The sequence below is a fragment of the Ctenopharyngodon idella genome, chromosome 4, assembly GCF_019924925.1.
Source record: "Ctenopharyngodon idella isolate HZGC_01 chromosome 4, HZGC01, whole genome shotgun sequence".
Classification (NCBI taxonomy): Eukaryota; Metazoa; Chordata; class Actinopteri; order Cypriniformes; family Xenocyprididae; genus Ctenopharyngodon; species Ctenopharyngodon idella.
The window spans coordinates 18269549-18286779 of NC_067223.1; the positions used below are offsets into that span (position 1 = coordinate 18269549).

At 36.1% G+C, this 17231-nt stretch overlaps 1 protein-coding gene and 1 pseudogene across 1 annotated transcript in view; both read right to left on the reverse strand.

Annotated features, from left to right (window-relative positions):
- Positions 1 to 17231, reverse strand: part of LOC127510588 (gastrula zinc finger protein XlCGF8.2DB-like) — a 445238-nt gene that overhangs the window by 407465 nt on the left and 20542 nt on the right. The gene's annotated exons all lie outside the window — the stretch shown is intronic.
- Positions 5909 to 6732, reverse strand: LOC127511448 (uncharacterized; annotated as a pseudogene).

The following is a 17231-nucleotide window of genomic DNA, read 5'->3' on the forward strand; positions in this document are numbered from 1 at the left end:
GTTGCTAGATGTTCTCCCAGCTGAATCTTTTCAAAATGTCTTGCTTTTTCAGCCATTTGTTGCCCCCGTGCCAACTTTTTTGAGACCTGTAGCACTCATCAAATTTGAAATGAGCTCATTTAGTGGATAAAAGTGTAAAATTTCTCCATTTAAACATTTGTTATGTTATCTATGTTCTATTGTGAATAAAATATTGGCTAATGTGATTTGAAAGTCTTTTAGTTTTCATTTTATTCAAATTTTAAAAAACGTCCCAACATTTCCGGAATTCAGGTTGTAAGTATTTACGTAAACAAAACAAACTCTTGGCTGTGCCAATTATCTCCGTCGAAATCTATTCCACCGGGACACTGTTTAGCGACTCATTTGAAAACATAAACAAACAATGCCTCATCCAAAGTGTACTGCTGTTTTGTCCTTTTGTTTGGTTTGTGTTATGCCAAAGTTGTTGTTTTGTGTTTGTTTTCATGCACGCAAATATGCACAGACACAACTACTTTCAGTTTGCATTTGTTCAAATTTCCAAAGAAATTGTAATTAGTGGTTCAAAAGACCAAATCCTATATTTATTGGTTGAGTAGACAGTAGACAGGGGTGGGACTAAGCATCAACAATCGTTCCTGTTTGGCTCAGAGGAACAAACTGCATGGGTTTCTTTGACGAATCAATGCTGATCAAAACTTGTTGACTTACACTGTTAGACATTTCAAGGGGTTTTTACAGTAACTTACTGGCAACAGTGTTAATCCAAAACACTGTTGCCAGTAAGTTACTGTATTTGAGATTTACAGTACAATAACCGCATTTCAGTTTTACAGTAATTACATGTTACTGTAATCATGTAATACAGTACCGTTACTGTAAAAAACCTTGGTTAACAGTACATTAATTTTAATCCTATTCAATCATTAATTCTTACTAAATTAAAATGACATTTTTATAATTTTTTTATCCTACACAAGTGCTACACATTTAGTCCAAACAGACACAATTATTACGAAATATGAAATTCTTTATTTAAAACATTGCAAATGCTTAAACTTGAACATGTAAATGTGTGAAAAAGTTCACTTTAAAACATTCTCAATTCAAATCTTATTTTCAGAAAATCATTTAAAATAAAGAGCATGAATTTACATGTATAACTGGACACTGCATATAAAACCGTATATTAACTAAGAACACACAAACACACACACACACACACAAAAACAGCAACATTTTCTTTGTCCTTTGATTACTGGATTTAACATTTACATCCATTAACAAAGCACTGAATTAAAGAATTGACAAAAAAAAAAATTTAATTAACAAAGTGCGTTAAAGTATGAAATTCATTAAATTCATAGGAAATTACATTAGAAATAACACAGTCACTTAAGAATACTGAAACTTTGGTGTAAAATACTCATATACATGACTAAAATATAAACGTCAAAAGCCAATGAATTATGAAAGTACACAAGTACTGAAGTTTCTCATCTGTACCGATTTTGGAAGTCAATACAACTAGCACACTGATGATTTCAAACAACCAGAAATCTGCTCCATTATGGCAAGGAATCTGTCAGAAGTCCCTCTAGGTAAGAATAAAGATATAAATTTAGTCATTTAAAATTTGAGTACACACTCATGGAATTTAATAAAAAATCCTAAAAATGAATCCTATTACATTTCATCATATGGTAAAACAGTATTGTATACACTTAGTTAACACTTTGAGGTACACCTAGCTGAACATATGCTGTCTAATCCAGTCCTGCAATGCCTTCATGAAGATGTGAAATTAAATGTTCAGTTTTTGTTGAAACTGTTTCAGGGAGGTGGTGATTCAACGCTATGAATATTTTGAAGAATGTACTTTGTAGTGATGCTGAACCTGATTGCATATTACAGAGGTGTTTCTGTTATTTAACTTAACAGAATTGATATAGAGTTTAAAAAAAACAATAGAAAACTGCCAGTACATAATAGTAGCAGCACAAACTACATCCTCCAAAATTATCATATTACTGAATCAACCCAACACAATTTCACAAACTATTTAATCAAAAACAATATTGTAACCTTTATTGCATGATGGATTACCTGTATATTGCACTAGTTTTAGTTAAAGGGTTAGTTGAAAATGAAATTTCTGTAATTTATTACTCACCCTCATGTCGTTCCACACCCATAAGACCTTTGTTCATCTTCAGAACACAAATTAAGATATTGTTGATGAAATCTGAGGGTATCTGATCCACACATAGGCAGCAATGTCATTGCACATTTTGAGGTCCAGAAAGGTACTAAAGACATCATTAAAACAGTTCATGTGACTACAGTGGTTCAACCTTAATGTTATGAAGAGACGAGAATACTTTTTGTGCACAAAAATAGTGATTTTATTCAACAAATTCTTCTCTACCCTGTCAGTCTTGTTGACGCAGTGCAGGCTTCCTTGTTTACGTCCGAACGCCGGCTCAGTATTGGCCAGATGAAATTGTTGAATAAAGTAGTTATTTTTGTTTTGTTTTTGCAGACAAAAAGTATTCTCATCATTTCATAACATTAAGGTTGAACCACTGTAGTCACATGAACTGTTTTAAATATGTCTTTAGTAGCTTTCTGGACCTCAAAATGTGCAGTGACATTGCTGCCTATGTTTGGATCATATACCTCTCAGGACTTCATCAAAAATATCTTAATTTGTGTTCCAAAGATAAACGAAGGTCTTACGGGTGTGGAACGACATGAGGGTGAGTAATTAATGACAGAAATTTCATTTTTGGGTGAACTAACCCTTTAAATATCCTCAAACTGAATAGTGTCTGTATACGGTACATATCCTTTTAAGAAGCATCTCACCTAGTCCAAGTTTTTCCACTCAAACTCCATTAGGTGGCGAAGGAAGGATGACACTCTGTTGTTGATTACTGTGGTCTTCCTCTTCACAACTTCCCGTCTTCCGACTCACTCCGGTTTTGGCGGTGCATTTTGTTCCCTCCTCTGGGTTTATCCTCACGAAAAACCTTTAAGCAAGAGAAAATTAAAGTAAGAAAAAAAAAAAAACCATTACACTATATTTAAATACAATAAAATTCATAATTAATCTGAATAAAATGTAAAGGAGAAGGAATTTTACTATACAATTGAAATACAAAAGAATCTTAAAAACAGGCTTAAATTTGTTTTTAAAACTGTTTGCGGTATTTCTTAAGCCATGAGTGAATAAAGGCATTTTAGATTTCTTAACCATGAATGCCTTTGCTTTAAACGTTTTTGGTAACACTTTAGAATAATGGTCCTTTATTAAACGGATAGTTCACCCAAAAAAAATGAAAATTCTGTCATCATTTACTCACCCTCAAGTTGTTCTTAACCTGTATAAATTTCCTTGTTCTTCTGAACACAAAAGAATATATTTTGAAGAATTTTTGTAACCAAACAGTTTTGGGGCACCATTCACTTTCATAGTTTTTTTTTTTTTCCCAACTATGGAAGTGAATGGTGCCTCAAAGTTTAGTTACAAACATTCTTCAAAATATATTCTTTTGTGCTCAGAAGAACAAAGAAATTTGGTAGCACTTTATTTTACAGTCCTGTTCCCCATGTACTTACTATGTACTTATGATAGTAATTGTAATAACTGGGTAATAACTAGGCACTAACCCTGAACCTACCCCTAAAACTAACCTTAACCCATGTACTTACCTTATATCACCCAGTACTTTCTTAGGTAAGTAAACTATAAGTACAGGTAAGTGCACGTAGTGTAAATAAAGTGCAACCAGAAATTTATACAGGTTTAGAACAACTTGAGGGTGAGTAACTGATGACAGAATTTTATAGGTAACTATGCAGGAAGTAAAGCAGGACAAATGAGTAGTTCTACAGTAACACTATGGCTACTACTAATATGGAAAAAAGAATAACTAATCAGTAAGTTATAGTAAATTTAGGACTGAGATGGTTATTAAGTAATCAATAATTACTGAATGAGATTGGCCTCATTAAGAACTAATAATTATGACAATTTTATAATTTTTTTTTTTACTAAATTATTTACTAATCACAACATTAACATGTGTCTGAGAAGTGTTAACTTCTAGTGATCTGGACCAGTATTTTAAAGTGGAGAAAAAAAGAAAAAAAAAACCTTTTTCACTTTAAAATACTGGTCCAGATCACTAGAAGTTAACACTTCTCAGACACATGTTAATGTTGTGATTAGTAAATAATTTAGTAAAAAAAAATTTTTGACTAGTTAACACTTGAGTAATTAGTAATGGATTTTATGACCATGTTTTGAGTAAAAAAGACAATTTATTATTTCTCAGACACACATTAATGTTGTGATTAGTAATTAATTTAGTAAAAAAATTGTATAAAATTGTCATAATTATTAGTTTTAATGAGGCCAATCTCATTCAGTAATTACTGATTACATAATAAAGAAATATCTCAGTCTTACATTTACTATTACTTATTAGTTAGTTAATCTTGTATCTAGTTATTCCAATTTAGGTATTAATCCTGCATAGTTACGGACCATTATTGTAAAGTGTTACCATGTTTTTTTCATAAATTATATTTCATCTGCCAAAATAATCCAAAAATCGTGTTTGTCCAGAACTACTTAAATTCCAGAAGATAATATTATCTTCTGGAATTTAAGCAGTCATGGAAAAACACACTTTTTTAAAATTATTTTGTTAGATGAAATATAATTTATGAAAAAAAAAAAAAAAACATGGTACATGGCTAGCTACAGCTACAAGGAAGTGAAAAACTTTATAAAAACTTTAAGAACAAGACTTTATTAACTAGACTAAACACTTAATTACTCTAACATTCACACACATACATGCATACAGTTTACCAAAGGAAAGAGAGAGTTGAAGCAGAGTATAGGAAAGCAAGAAGTTACAGCATTGTTTGAAATTCAGCAGATCAACAGCCTTGAGCAAACCATCAGTTTAGTTTTAACAGGCCCTTCTTTAAAAGGGGTAAGGATATTCAATGTATCAGATAATGAGACTAAGTTTGATAGTTGCATGTCTCTCCAAGTTAAATTAAAACTGTCCTGATGCGATTTGTGGAGGCTCCCATTGAATCTTTGCTGATATTGTCTTGATGAAAGAGAACCAGTTGGATTCAGAGGATCTTTGGTGAATGGAAGGTCTAGGCCGAAGCCTGGCACAAGCTTGGGGGTTCCTTAGAAGCTTCTAGCTTCTCACAGCATCATCTTAACATCAGCATTTGTCAGTAAAAGAGAAGAAAGCTTGATCTTGTGATCAGTGAATATAAGGAGTGAAGATGTCACACCCTCTTAAGATGTCCCAGCCAATAAGGAGTTGCCCCCTCGGAGGGAATTTTACGAGTCTTTGTGACTTTGGCAGGATATTAGCATAAGAAACTGGATTGGATGAATGAGAGAAGAACCTTCTAGATTCTTATAATACTAATGTATCACAGAGTTAGTAACATGTAACATAAATTACCAAATAGGAAACAAAAGTTGGAGTCCGTAGATACCAAACATGCTACCAATGTAATTTCAGGTAACTGTACATTTGCAACTCTGGAACATTAATACCAAAATAGTTCAAAGGAGAGAATTAATACATAGAATAAAGCCTATAAAAGGAAAGTCTTGAGATGGGAAAATTGGATACATGTTTATACATTTCCCAAGTGGTTATATAGAGAATACATAGGATTAAGAGAGTTTATTTGTCCTCCTCAGAAAGAATGAAGTCAGAGTCACTAGTCTCTGCAAAATTCTTTCTGATCGTAAAAGTGCCATGTATCTGTAACAGGACACCTAGTTCTGCCTGTGTGTTAGCTACGTTTGGGATGCTAGTTGCAGTTTTAGGGGGATTGGTTCACAGAACTTTGATAGAGTGAGTTTATGGGTAATTCATTAAATATAATGAATAATTGTGTGCCTGATTGGTCCAGACGCTACAATGGAATCCTTTCTTTCAAGAAAGTGCTTCATCAAAAGAAGCACTGCTGCTATGCTGGTCCGGCTATGCTGCATGGTCGTTGTGTCGCTCTCAATGTCCCGTAGAAGACAATGAATGTCTCTGTTCTGAGTCTGTCTTTGGAAAAAATCTATGATCCTCTTCCCTTGGTTTGAAGAGCCTGTCCTACTCGATCAGAGATATCAATACCTGTGAGAGTTTTGAAATGGGCACAGAGTCCTCTTTTTGTAAAGAGGAAAGGCCACTGTTCTTCAATCACATTTATACTGGGGGGAGGGCAGCTGTTTATCATGTGACGTTGATAGATGTATGTCAATCTCATTGAATTGTCAATATCTGGCATGTCCGCAGCTCTGGGGCCAGCAGACTGAAACATGGTGACCATATTTTTTCTTCTTTCTTCTAAGGAGCCAACTGTCTCTCCTTCTGGGAGACCTTTCGGCTGCCAATTTGTGCAGCCATAGCTGTCTACTTTGCACCTTACTGTTTTGGCGGTAGTGCCATTACTAAGTTCTGTTGTTGCCGTTGTCCTTGTTCTCCGTATTCTCTCACTTACATTGTTGCGGTTAACATGCTCAACTCTTGTTTTAAGCTGACTAACAAGTGAATAGTAACTTATTCCCAACTGTTTACCTTCCTCATTTGTGTCTGCAAAGGTCAAAGGATATTTTGACACAATCATTTTCGCTATCTCTACGCAGGCAGCCCTGTTAGGATTTGGACAGTGTTTCTGCATGGCAGCCACCACAGTTCTCACCATTGTTCGTCTGTCGGCAGGGTTAGCCCTGTGCCCTGTTAATATTGCCTGTGAGAGTGAAGCAGGCTTAGGAATATTGGAATATATCCCAAGGAATATATCCCATAGGAATATATCCCAAGGAATACTGAACTGGCTGACCCATGAGTTCTGTGCATTTGTAAAAGGTAATCCAGTAGAGTGGGGTTGTGTACGAGGAGATGTAAAGTAGGAATGTTCATCTGTCGGCTTTGGGTTCAAGGATGATAAGAGCACTGTCTGTTCATTTGGCACACAGCTGACATCAGTGTCAGCTCTACCACTCAGTTCTTAGAAGAGAAAAAATACATTAACAGATACTTACAAGTGCATTTTATTTACAGTATGTACAGTTTACAGATAAGAAAACTTAAAATTGTTTTATTAGTGATTCTTAAATCTGTTTTACTTTTTTTTTTTAAACAATAAAATATTAGTGGTTATTTTTCAGGGTGTTGTGCCCAAATAACTAATCATTTGTTTGCCCTTTCTCTTTTGTCATTTAGAGATTACATTAATCCGGAAGTTTAACAGAGTGTTTCTCAACTCCAGTCCCGGGGACCCACATACCAGAATGTTTTAGACGTATAACTAATTCAAACACCTGATTCAGCTCATCCGCTTCTTAGCATGTTTAACTGGGAGACATCTAAAACATGCTGGGAGGTGGATCCCCAGAACTGGAATTTAGTGTCTCAAGCTTTTTTCTAGAGAGATGCCTCATACAATATCTTTAACATTTTACATTGCTTTAGATGTGCTTTTTCTCACCTTTTTGTTTGAAGGCTTGGATGACTTTATGGCACTGTATTGGTGTTAAATGATGCTGGAAGTCATCCCTCTCAATAAAGGCAAGGTCTTCTTTCTTTGTGACTCCAACAACTGATGACAGGTGTTCAATGACAGCCATCAACCCCTCATAGTCCAATTCAGGTAGCACTCTCTGAATTTCTTGTATGCATTCAGCATCCATACCTACCTAGATTGAAGAACACACTGAGTGATGCAAGCAAACTGTAGGGAGGTCCAAGATGTTGCACACTGGCAGTGGATAATAATCTTGCAATAATCTTGCTTCAACAGCAACCTGAATGGGAGGTGGGAATAACTGACCACAACCTAGATATGATTGAAGAAGCTGGTGTCTTTCTGCCAGTGTCTTACTTAGGTGTAAAAACATTATAAAGCTTTCTGGCACACTCCTTGAAATAGGCGTGCTTGCTTTCGAACCTTAGTGTCCACACGCGTATCAGTGGGCCAAATTTAAGTATGAGGTCAGGATAATGCAACAAATAGTGATGTTTTGGTTTGAGAGGGTGGTCAGGGAACATGCTTTTCCGTAAATATACATATTCCTCAAGTAAAACTTTCAGATATGCGATCTCATTTTGGTGAATTTTTGGAGCACAGATGAATTCAGTTACTTCCTTTAGCTTAAGGCACAACTGCCAAACCTCACTTTCCATAGGATTTTTGATCCATCTACCAACATGAACTGGCAATAACCATAAAAGACACCAATTCTGAGTGGCTGAACCACTGAGCTTTTTTGCCTTTTCTTTAATCTCACATGGTTTGTTTTGCGAGTCACTACCTAGAAGTTTTGCTTGTGCGATGGCCTGATTTAACTGGTCATAGGTGAGATGTTTTTCAGAATTGACCAAATGTTCAATATAGAGGGCCAAATCATTTGCCACTAGTCCTTCAAAAAGGTCATGCCCAAGACATGGAGGAAGACCACTGGAGACATGAAAAGGCTTAAGTGAGTTGAAATAGGAATCAAATTTGATTCCATCTATTAAGTCATGTTCAGAGGTCAATTGTTGAACACTGTCGTTATAATTTTCACGTGTTCGTGGAGGGCCAAATACCAGTGGCTATTTGGCAAATGTCTCTCTGTTAATCAGACAGTACCTGCAAAAGTTCTTGCTACAGCTGAAATTTTCTGTGAATCCACCAACACAGTGGGAACCGAGATTATCGCCACATATAGCAATCAGTGATGCCTTAAGGTACCTTCCATCTTCCAGCTGAAAGCCTGAATCCTCTAAGTCTTTTAGGTCAGCAATAAGACGGGAAAATATCTTGTCCTGACCAAAACATTTAAAATCCTGCTCTCTGCATAGCAAAACAAGTTGTGCTGGATCAACAGTGGACCGATTATGTGGTAGTATTTCCCCAAGTGTCATGTACATTGCCATGATTTTATGTTTCTTTTTTCCAGAGCCTAGGGGGTTTGTCACCTCAAAGGCATCCAGGTACAGTGTAACTGACACGGATGATGATTCCTGTAAAATGGCATTGTGTCTGATCTCAAGACACCTTCATTGCAAATAGTTAAAAGATCCTCTTGTTCAAGTTCCTTAATTATTTTCTGTATTTCTTCCTTAGTTATGTTTAGCCCTGCCAGTTTCTCCTCTACTTTTTTAAGCACTTGCTTCATTCCACTGCTATGGACCTCCTGAAATTCCTCAACAATGCACTGTACTGTTGTGGCTGGCAAAAGCAGTTTGGACTGTAGTTTTAAATAAAACAATGCAATTTAAATTCAAATCTGGGTTTGTTCCATGACTATCAAGAGATGGATAAACATCATGGACTTGGATGTCTTGGACTTGGACATCAGTATCTCGTTGTGCTTGTGGCTTTGCTACAAATGACTGCCTGTGTTTCCTAGATATGTGTATAGCAAAGGATGACCTTACTCTAAAATATTTTGAGCATCCCTCAAAAGGACAAGTGACTTTTTTGCCATTCCGTATGTGTAATCTCAAATGGATGCACAACAAGGAAACATTATCGGCCACATAATCACATCCTTGAACACTGCATTTGCAGTTACCACTATGCTGATAAATGCTTTGTCTTTGTGACACAGTGATAGCAGGTGGGTGATTTCTGTGCATGTGGGACTTTAATGCAGAAAACGTCCTGAAATTACCAGGACAGTGTTCTATGCCACATGAAAACCTGTAGTTAGCCAAGTTTCTATGACTTTTTGCATGGGCATAGAAGGTTTTTAAATTGTCAGTGTGGTGGCTACAAACTTTACAGCTAAACATACTGCTATAAGTCTTGTCAATGGAATTTCTGATGCAAAAGTATTATATTTCAATGGATCTCTATCCTATTTCTGAATGTAAATATAATCCCCCATCCCTGCTTTTTCTTTCTTTTTTTTTCTTTTCTTTACCTTGCTGGTCTTTATTATTTTTCTTAAAAATCTTAGTAAGGTGTGTCTATGTTCAGCTCCGGAACTGTGAGCTCCTCCCTCTGGCAAGACCTGCGGTGCTGGTTCCTTATCTATAATGTAAAACAAATCATGTCAATTAGGGGTGTTCGATTCCGGGTTTTTTGAAGTCAACTTTGATTCCCGACTCCTAATCTTGGAGTCGGCGGAGTCGACTCCTCGACTCCATTTACTTTTAGTTATAATCCGCTTGTTATAAGTCGTGCCGTAAGGAACGCCGTTTCTGGGTCCAAGCCCTGACTTGTTTCACTTGAGAATATCATCACGACGGCCGTTTATGAGCGCTATTAATTCATATCAAACATTTAACATTTTAAAGTTAGCCATTTTAAATATTTACAGTCTACACAACAGTCTCCATGCTCACAGCGTCACAGACATTTAATATTTTAACGATTTATAAAAGATGAATCATTGTCTGGCCATCTGGGATTTTGGTATGGAGATTAAGGTTATGATTATAATTTTTTGGTACACCACATCGTGTGTGTGTATATTAGTACCGTTTGTTGTTTACAAAAAACAATTGAGAATCAGTTCTTCGTTCATACCTAAAGGATGTAAACATTTAAGATCAAAAATCCATTTGCACTCTCTCTGTAAAAGTTTCCGCTCTATATTATCACCTCTGCGCGACGATGTAATGTGCTCAATTACCACAAAATCTAGATCCGAAACTGAATGCGACATATCATTAAAATGATGGGCAACTGGAGATTTCTGGTCATTTCTTCTGATTGTACTCATATGTTCAATTATACGTGTCCTAACTTTTCTGTTCGTCTTGTTCCTACATGCCGCACACCTAAGGCAAGGAACAAACCCAATGTCCTTATCTATACGTACCTGAGAATTAGTCTTAATGAAAGTATCAGATTTGACCAAAAAATCTCTAATATTTCTAGCTCTATAATGTGAAAAAAGTGTCAGGTCTGAAGAAACATTGGTACATACTTAAGAGCGATCCAGTGCGGACTTTACTATTAATAAATGCGTAAAGTTGCATAAAATGGAAATACTCAATAAAGTAGGCTAACTACGTTACCTCAGATGGTTGAATGGTTGGATTCCCCAACTGGTAAAATAAAACATATAAGACAATACAACATTTACTGTAGGTCCATAAAATTTACTGATGATTTCATTTGAAAAATGTTCCTTTGCGCTTCTGATTTGGCAGTGAAATTTGCCGATTTTGGATGCGTAAGAAGGATTCTATGGTCCAGTTAGTATTTTCACTCCATAATGGCGGCCGCGCTACCGGAGCACCACCTAGTGACTGTTGCCCAAAAAGTGTCAGAGTGTCGCCTCTTGGGTTCTATACTCTTTGCCACATCAGCACGTCTACAGAGTCGATACTGGAAGTCGATTCTTGTCCTGGAGTCGATTCCGACACTAGAGCTATTGAGAGTCGAGGAATCGACTCTTTTGGAGTCGACTCCCCATCACTAATGTCAATCCAAATGTAAAATTTGAGGGGGAGAAAGACAGAAAATATCACATTAGCTAACAATGTAAATGTAAGGTAAACTTTGCTTGTTAAAAATCATTTTGATTTAATTTAATAAACTGACAAAAATCTTCAAATATCAGCTCTGGAACTGTGAGCTCCCTCTTCAGACACAACTTGCGGCGCTGCTGTGCTGGTTTCTAATCTAAAACGTAAAATAAATCCTGTCGATTCAAATGTCAAAAATGAGAAAAAGAAAAAACTACACTGTGACTAAACGAAATGTAAATAAAACTACGTTGTTTTCGCAAGGAGTGGCCAACGTTAATTTACTAACTAACTTCGTCTTTATGTAAGCTTAACTGTGCCCGATAAAAAACAATCTTGATTTTAATCGGTAATTCAATAAACTCAATAAAGTCTTTTTTAAAATAAAACATTAGATTTACCTCAGTTTTTAACGCCAATGCTGACAAGCATACGTTAACCGTCTCCGGAGTCCGTGAGCCCTCTCCTCGGGCAAAACTTGCAATGCTGCACTGCTGGTTCCTAATCTAAATCGTAAAGCAAATCCTGTCGACCCAATTGTCAAAAATGAGAAAAAGAAAAAACGACATTGTGTCTAAATGAAAATTTTTAAACGTTATTTTAGCAAACAGTGGCCAACGTTAATTTACGAACTAACTTCGTCTTAAGCTTAACGCTCGATAAAAAAAAATCTTGATTTTAATCGGTAATTCAGTAAGTTCAAATCACATTTTTTTTTTTTTTTTAAACAAAACATAGGCTATGTTGACCTCAATTTTTAGCGTCAATGCTGACAAGCAAATGTTGACCTAGGTAAAATTGTGGTGCAACCATGGGTAGTACAATCAATCACACACACTAATATATATTTACCTTGCTTGTTTGCTGTTCTTCCTTATTCTCACGGTGATGAAAAAATCTTCGCAGGGTGCCTGGACACAGTTCATATGTTCTCCGGAACAGTGAGCTCTCTCCTCGGGCAAAACTTGCAATGCTGCACTGCTGGTCATAATCATAAAGCAAATCCCGACGGTCCAAATGCCGCCAAAGAGGCCGTTGTGGTAAACACAGTATTATACTTTATTTATTGAAAATACAGTAAATCACTGTATTTGGTGTTTGACGTCACAGAAAATTCCCATGATGCAAATTGAATTACAGTTATTTATTGTAAATAGAATTTACAGTATTATACTGGGTGATATATAATAAATAACTGTAGAAATTACAGAAATGTCTAACAGTGTAGTAAGGCTGTGCTCTTGCTTGGCTAAATATTTTATAATGGTTATGTGTACCATACCATGGGGAAAACAGTGAGTTGCTGTGCAGTGTGCTGATGTATTTAAAGGGAGACCTTTAATTTAGCATTTAGGCCCCCTACACAAATGCAATAACAATACCTTTTATTCAGGTATTGTGTGTGTTATGCACGTTTCACGAACGCCCTGGCCCAGAGTCCTCAAATAATCATTTGAATTAACATTGTTTCTTTGTTGGGCTCCCCGTCTCCCCTTTTTTGTTACTTTTGTGAGTAATTTGTGTTGAAATAAATTATTTATTTGGATTGTAATTTAATTTACAGACTTTTACTGTATACTCGATTACAGTAAAATTCTGTAAATTAAATTACAGTAAGACTACTGTAAAATTTACAGTAACTGGCTGGCAACCCTGCTGCCAATATTTTACTGTAAAATTTACAGAATTTTTTTATATTTTGTATACTGCATTTTTACAAAAAATATATTGTATGCTGCATTTTTAATATATTGTATATGGCATTTAACATACTTCTTTAAATAGCAAATACACACATTCAAGTAGTTTACTGTGAAAAATACAGCAATTCTTTTAAAAAAAAGCATATGTGTATTTGCTAAATTTAAAGTAGTATGTAAAATGATAGCATACAATATATTTTCCCTATTGCTGACTTAATGACTGGCAGCTGAATTTTAAAATTAAACTATTAACTGCATACGCTTTAAACAATTTTTAACTGCATAAAGTGTTGCATAATGCATAATTCACCAAAAAAAATAAAAAAAAATTGACACTTCTTTATCTTAAAAAACAGGTTAAAATGTAATATATCACTTTCAAATTTACATGAAAAAATGCCATAAAAAGTGTATTATTTTGAACTCATTTTTTATTTAGAAAATTATTTCATTTTTTTAATGGACATGAAATTTTGGCATGAATTTTTTTAATTACTTGAAACATATTGGCCATCATGGCCCTTGACACAAAGAAATACGCAAACTGCGTTATAACCAAAATTTGACCAACATGGTCATATTAAAACAGTTTACCCAAAAGTGAAAATTCAGTAATTTATTACTCACTTGGCAGTTTGATACACATTCCGAACAAATGATTCAAAACAAAAGATTCGTAAAGCTTTGAAGCTTCATGAAGCAGTGTTTTGAGATCGCCCATCACTAGATATTGTTGAATAAAGTCATTGTTTTGTTTTTGTTTTTTTGGCGCACAAAAAGTATTCTCGTCGCTTTATAATATTTAGGTTGAACCACTGTACTCACATGAACTGTTTTAAATATGTTTTAGTGGCTTTCTGGGCATTGAAAAAAGAAATGATCTTGCTAGAAATGCAGGCTTCACTGAGCCATTGGATTTCAAAAATATCTTAATGTGTGTTGTGAAGACTTACGGGTGTGGAACAACATGAGTAATTAATGACTGAATTTTCATTTTTGGGTGAACTAACCCTTTAAAAACCACAAAGACGCTTTCAGATAGCTTTCATCACTTAATGAACAGGCCAACATTGCCAAACAACAAGTCCTACAAACTTTCCATCAAAAACAGATATGAAAATCATCCAAAGAACAATTATGCTCCAGATGACGTTTCATCCCAGGATTCAAAGTGTGACTAGAAATATTGAAAAGAACAAAGAGGACAATACATTAGATATATTACAAAACATAATACTTTCAGAAACAGATAGGAGGAGAACAGATACAGTCAGTGACAGCTGACCCTGCTTCATTAGGGAATGCAACTTTTCTATGCTACTTGTACCTCTTCTGCTTATAAAGAATAATAATGACAATACAACTGAGATTTAAGAAAAAACATTTATTGAAATAAGTGACTTATAAGCAATAATAATGACAACACAACTGATTTGAAGATAAAGAAAAAAAAAAACAGATGTTTGACTTATAGAGAAAAACAAGATAGCTGTTTATGAAGGACAGCTGTCATAAGAGATATATTGGAGGAAGAGACATGTTTGATAACTTGTTTGTGTGTAAACAGTGAAAGAGAGTTATGAGAGATAACTGTTTATATAAAAAAAACTGAAAAGCGATATAGTGGAGGAAGAGATGTTTGATAACATATTTGTGTGTAAACAGTGAAAAGATGTTAGCTGTTCATGAAGTACAGCTGTCATAAGAGATATCTGTTTATAAAAGAAAAATTATAACAGAGATAGCTTGTTGGAAATGATGTGTAAGAAAAACAGAAGAAATTTTTTATATGAAAGAATGTAGAAAAAAGAAAAACCCCAACAACAGATGTTTGTATTAAAGAATGAAAGACAACTGGTATTGTAACGCCTTTATTCAAGCATATATTAATTACTTATTAAAGAAGACAAGACAACTGTTATTGTAAAAGTACTTTAATAAGGATGTAGTTTATAAAGAAAAGAGACAAAACACTTTATTGTTGTAAAGCTTTATTAGGAATATGTTTATAAAGGAAGACACTGCAACTGTTGTTTTAAGATTTTAATAAAGCATGCTAGTAGAACAGTACAGACATAACATGTATTGGTAAGAAAGGTAATCATTACCGTTGAAGGATGTCTTGATCAGAAGCGCAGGACACAGCAGAGGAGAAGAGTCAGAGAACAAAGAGACAGGGCCTTTATATATAGACAGATGAGGGGAATTCCAAAGAAGATGACATCAAGAGGTCAGATAGTCTATAAAAGGCTGGAACGAGAAGAGAACGGGGGGGCTGCTTCGCACCTGAGGCTGCTTCTCTGACACCAGAACCAACGCTGATGATGCCTACATCACTGATATTGCCTTGACTGAAGAACTTTTTAATACTTATCCTTTATTTAATTACTTGTATAGAATGTTTGTAGAATATATGTAATGCTAGAAATACTAATGTAATAAATAAATGAACTTATAACTTTATAACTAAACTCGGCCTCATTTGGCATTAATTTAAGTCGTTGAGCCTGAACAGACCACGGAGAAGTCTTCTGTCTGATTGTAAGTATTTTAAAATGCTTATAAATTAGATCAGATTTGACTTGCTTACCTAACCTGAGAATAATAAAAAATAAGGTAAAGGTGCTTAGAGACGCATCATAAAACAAGGGGGATGACAGATACAGTCAGTGACAGATAGAGGGATGACAAATACAGAGATTCAAACAGAGATTTAGCACAGCCAGAATCCTCCTCTCCCATCAGACACTTCCCTCACATCACACTCAGACGACCTCTCCACAACAACAGAAGTAACGCTAAAACCAGAGGTCGCTCTTTTAATTGATTCAAATGGGAAATTTATTGATGAAAAGAAGCTCTTTCCCAAACACAGAGTGGCCAAACTCTGGTGTCCGAACACTCAGAGTGCACTCAAATCGCTAACTAAGTGTGGACAAACTGGGATCCCCAAACCATATAATAATCCACACCGGCACAAACGACCTGAGAGCCCAACAGGAGAGGGTGGCTACATCACTACAAACAGTGATTGAAAAGGCCTCAACCACCTTCCCACATGCTAAAATTACCATCTCCACACTGTTGCCCCGAAAAGACTTCCACCCTGACACTATCCAGCGGGTGAACGCCAACCTCTCCCGTGCCTGTGCACTTAAACCCAATGTGCACCTGGCACACCACCCCACCCTGGACTTCACATGCCTCTACGACCATGTCCATCTGTACAAAACAGCTGTTCCTGTCTTCGCCAAGACCCTAAAAGATGTGGCCCTGAATCGGAACCGCAACAGCACCCCCAGGAGCAACAGAGTCCAACAACCTCCACCCAGACCTGTAAGAAAGCACAGTGTACCCCCAGAGAGAACATCCAGAAGACTTCCGTCACGACAACAGCACTCTCACATGCTGAGACCATCCCAGCCAACACCTGAGCATCTTCTCCCAGCCCTCACATCCTCACATTCAGTGAATCAGGCCAGACCAAAGCCTCTCCTACCTACCCCCTACCCCCTTCATACACAGCAGGCCCCTGGCAGCCACAGCTATGCTCAGATATTGAGCAGAAAACCAACAACAGGACCAGTGCAAGCCACAACAACAGAGCTAAGAGACATCCGTCAGATGCTCAACCTCATCTGCTCACACCTACTGTCATAGGTCAAAACTTATAAACAAAACTAAGACCCTATGGACAGCAACGCATTTATAATATCATGTTGGAATATTCAAGGCCTGAGATCATCTACCTTTGGCCCCAAAAGCAGGAACACAGATTTCAACTCGGAAATAAAAAATTCAGACATCATCATCCTGCAGGAAACATGGAGCAGAGATGGACCCACTGGCTGCCCCAAAGACTACAGAGAATTCATCATCCCATCCAGTAAACTGCCTGGAGTGACACAAGGAAGAGACTCAGGAGGCATGCTTATTTGGTACAGATCAAATCTTGCCCATGCCATCAAAGTAGCTAAAACAGGACAATTCTATACATGGTTAGAAATTAATAGGACAGTCACCGCAACAGAGA